The 4,517-nt window shown below is 42.7% G+C and overlaps 1 pseudogene; it reads left to right on the top strand.

Moving 5' to 3' along the window:
• LOC112068836 (protein 4.1-like) overlaps window positions 1-4,517 on the top strand; it is a 78,279-nt pseudogene that overhangs the window by 44,617 nt on the left and 29,145 nt on the right.

Raw genomic sequence — 4,517 nt, 5'->3', positions numbered from 1 at the left:
ATAAAGAAGAAAAACCCGAGAGGAGAACCAGGAGGAGAACCGGAGGAGATCAAGGAGGAAAACCGGGAGGAGATCAGGAAGAGAACCGGGAGGAGATCCAGGAGGAGAACCAGGAAGGAGGAAGAGGAGACCAGTGGTTTGTGCTGATGAGGCGCACTTCCTTAGAGTGGTGTGGAAGAGGTGGAGCTGAGGCCACCGACCAGGAGAGTAAGATAATGTGGTGGACTGAACCAAACTCCAGTGGGTAGAGGTGGGGTGATGATTGATTGTTGTTATTGGACGAGCGTGTCTATTTGACACCACCAGGTACTGAATGGTTTGGCCACGCTTTGTTTGTCACTGATCCTCCTTCTAAAGGATGTCCAAAATTCTGGTAATTCTTTCTCAAAATTCCGGTAATTTAAAAAAATCGGGGGGAATAAGCAGGAAATCCTGGTTGGATGTTTCCCGGAATCAGGGGGAATAAGCAGGAAATCCTGGTTGGATGTTTCCCGGAATCAGGGGGAATAAGCAGGAAATCCTGGTTGGATGTTTCCTGGAATCAGGGCGGGAATAAGCAGGAAATCCGGGAATCTTCCAGCCGGATTTCTGGAAAACCTGTGAATTTTGTAAAGGTTCTTGAATTTTGCTAAACATAAACCTACTGTAGCTTAACCAACCAGCATGCTCTGTGTCTGTTCCACCCTGTTCCAACCTTCACCACTCACCGATGGTTTGTGCTGCTGGACCACGACCCGCCTGCATCACTCATACCACCACCCCCAGGTAGCTATGGGAAGAGCAACTTACTGACCCATTGCTTACTCGCCCAGGAAATGACCTTGCGGTTGTCTCAAGCTTGACAAACTGCTTGACATGTCTGCTGGGATATTATGTGGCTTTGCTTTGGATCCTGAGAAACCCCAAGCACATACAGGAAGTCCATTTTGAAGGAGAGCCCTCCCTCCACTCTGCGCTTACTCACCCAGGAACTCACCTAGTTTTTCAAGAGACAACGCCAGACTTAACAACTCGACATGCCTGCTGGGATATGTGTCTTTGCTTTGGTTCCTGAGGACAATGTTACATTATTAGCCACGGCACCCGCTGAGCCTGTGTTTGAACTAAATCATTATGACTTCCTGTGGGATTCCGTCAGTCCCAAGACACCCACTGTTCCTTGAGGTAAATGGCAGGAGACTTAAAATAACTCTACGACGCTACAGCAGAAGAAGAATGGTCCTAAATTTCATAAGTCAGAATCGTCTTAACTTTCACAAGTGGGACCTTCTTATTGAGAGCATAGCATTTTCCCCCTACGCTTCTCTTATAATAACCACAGCTTCATATTGTCTGCGTCTTCCTCTGAAATACTTTTTGCTGAGCTATGGATCTGTTGTTCTGGCCTCGTTGTGTTCTGGCCTCGTTGTGTTCTGGCCTCGTTGTGTTTTGGCCTCGTTGTGTTTTGGCCTCGTTGTGTTTTGGCCTCGTTGTGTTCTGGCCTCGTTGTGTTCTGGCCTCGTTGTGTTCTGGCCTCGTTGTGTTCTGGCCTTGTTGTGTTCTGGCCTCGTTGTGTTTTGGCCTCGTTGTGTTCTGGCCTCGTTGTGTTCTGGCCTCGTTGTGTTTTGGACTGTCGTTGTGTTGCTGGCTCGTTGTGTTTGAGTAATGTCATTAATGTTGAGTTATGGTCATTGTGTTGAGTAATGTCATTATGTTTGAGTATGTCATTGTGTTGAGATCGTCATGTTCATTATGTTGAGTATGTCCATTGTGTTGAGTATGTCATTGTGTTGTCATAGTATATGTCATTATGTTGAGTATGTCATTTTTTGAGTCATGTCATTGGATGTTGAAGATGTCATTGTGTTGAGTATGTCAAATTATTGTTGAAGTATGTATGTTTGAGTATGTTCATTGGTGTTTGGTTAGATGTGTGAGTATGTCATTGTGGTTAGTATTGTCATGTATGTTATGTATTATGTGATATGTCATTAGTGTTGAGTATGATTGTGTTGAGTATGTCATTGGTTTTGAGTTATGTCATTTGTTGAGTATGTCAGTTATGTTGAGTATGTCATTGTGTTGAGTATGTCATTGGTTGTTGAGTATGTCATGTGTTGTTTGGTAGTCATTAATGTTGAGTATGTCATTATGTTGAGTATGTCATTGGTGTTTGAGTGCTTCATTATGTTGAGTAATGTCCATTGGGTTGAGGCATGTCATTGTGTGAGATGTCATTGATGTTGATATGTCATTATGTTGAGTATGTCATGTGTTTGAGTATGTCATTGTGTTGAGTATGTCATTGATGTGATATTCATTATGTGAGTTTCATTGTGTTGAGTATGTCATTGGTGAATGTCATTGTGTTGAATGTCATTATGTTGTATTCATTGTGTTGAGTATGTCATGTGTTGAGTATGTTCATTGTGTTGAGAGTAATGTCATTAGTGTGACATGTGTATATGTCATTGTGTTAAGTATGTCATTATGTTGAGTATGTCATTATGTTGAGTATGTCATTGTGTTGAGTAATTGTCATTGTGTTGAGTATGTCATTATGTTGAGTATGTCATTATGTTGAGTATGTCATTGTGTTGTAGTGATGTCTCATTGTGTTGAGTATGTCATTGTGTTGAGTATGTCATTAAGTTGAGTATGTCATTTATGTTGAGTATGTCATTGTGTTGAGTATTAGCTTATCATTAGTTATTATGTTCATATGTTGAGATTTCGATTGTGTTGAGTATGTATTATGTTGTGTTGAGGATGTTTCTATTATGGTTGAGTATGTCATTACGTTGAGTATTGTCATGTGTGAGTTATGTATATGTTGAAGTATGTCCATTATGTTGAGTATTCATTATGGTATTATGTAGTATGTCATTATTGTTGTGTTGAGTATGTCATTACGTTGAGTTATGTCATTTGTGAGATGTCTTGTTGAGTAGTGTATTATGTTAGTATTTCATTGTGTTGAGTATGTTGTTGTTAGTGAATGTCATTATGTGAGGAGTCATTAGTGAGGATGTCCATTAGTTGAGGATGTCATTAGTGAGGTTGCAGTGTTGTTCATTGTTGAGATGTCATTATGTGTGTTGAGATTCATTATGTTGTGTTGAGTATGTCATTATGTTTGAGTATGTCATTATGTTGTGTAATGCATTATGTGAGTGTGAGTTCAATTATGTGAGGATGATTGGTATTCATTGGTTGAGATAGTCATTGTGTGAGTATTCATTAGTTTGAGTATGTCATATGTTGAGTATGTACTATGTATGTTGCAGGTCATGTCTATTTATGTTTGAGTATAGATTATGTTGATATGTATAGTAAGCATTATGTTGTCAGTGGTGGTCATTAGTGATGGTTATGTAGTGTTAGTTGCATAATGTTGATTGTCTAGTGTTTAGTATCATTATGTTTGAGTATGTCATTATGTTGAGTATGTCATTGTGTGAGTATGCAGGAAACCTGATGTCGACATACTGCAGTTTCTTTATGGTTCCTCTTTCTCTTTGCTGTGATTTTTTTTAACCATTTCTCTTCTCCTCTTCTCTTCTCTCCCTTTCCCTCCTCTCCTCTTCTCTCTTCTCCTCTTCTCTTCTCTCCTTTTCCCTCCTCTCCTCTTCTCTCCTCTCGTRTTRTCTTCCCTTCTTTTCCCTCCTCTTCTCTCCTCCCCCTCTTCTCCTCCTCCTTCCTCTCCTCCCGTCCCCCTACAGCCATGGTGTCCACTCCAGACAAGAGCACCCGTCCAGTCAGTGCTCCCATTATGTCCCCCGTCTCTCCRGGGGATGCCGCCCCATCCCCTGTGACCTCTGCCCTGCCCCGCAGTGAGCGGCGAGAAGCATCCACCGCCCCGGGCCGCCAGTCACGCTCAGCAGAGAGGAAGATCAAGGAAGAGACCAAGGTGGAAAGCAAGGTGACAGAGGTCTCCAAGACACAGAGCTCCAGACCACAGTCCACCCCAGAGTTCAAGGTATTTCACTCACACATACGCTCACAGAATCAGGCCAGGGCACACTGCAACTCTCTTGAGATGTAACAGGATATTGCCTCACTGCATGCGGTACTACAGAACACGTTGTACAGTATTTAATTGGAGACTGACTGAACCAGGTTGATTACACGAGGATGACACTCCACGAGGGTTAACAAAATGGCGAGCAACAAATTGAAATGCCAGACAACAGTTCACATGTACATGTGTAGGTTGTATACAGTATCACTATTTAATAACCGAGGTTTATACAGTAGCTCTATTAATGGAAAGCATATCCATAGATGACATTTGGGTAGACCTATAGCCCGTGCTCCAGTTAGAGCGTAGCAGCGCCGCCCTGTTGGCAGACCACTGTAGTGCGTGATCTCTGAGCTGTCTGTGTGATATGTGTAACCACTCCAGAGGGAGGGAGCCAGGAGGAGCAGGCATCATGCCCCTGCAGTCACCACTACCACCAACGGGACAGAGAGAGAGAGAAAGAGCCAGGTTTGTGGCCTTATCGACGCCTAGCTAGCACAGCATGAGACGCATGTAT

The sequence above is a fragment of the Salvelinus sp. IW2-2015 genome, unplaced genomic scaffold, assembly GCF_002910315.2.
Source record: "Salvelinus sp. IW2-2015 unplaced genomic scaffold, ASM291031v2 Un_scaffold762, whole genome shotgun sequence".
NCBI lineage: Eukaryota > Metazoa > Chordata > Actinopteri > Salmoniformes > Salmonidae > Salvelinus > Salvelinus sp. IW2-2015.
Note: the sequence above shows the minus strand (reverse complement) of the source record. Positions and strands in the feature narration are given on the sequence as shown.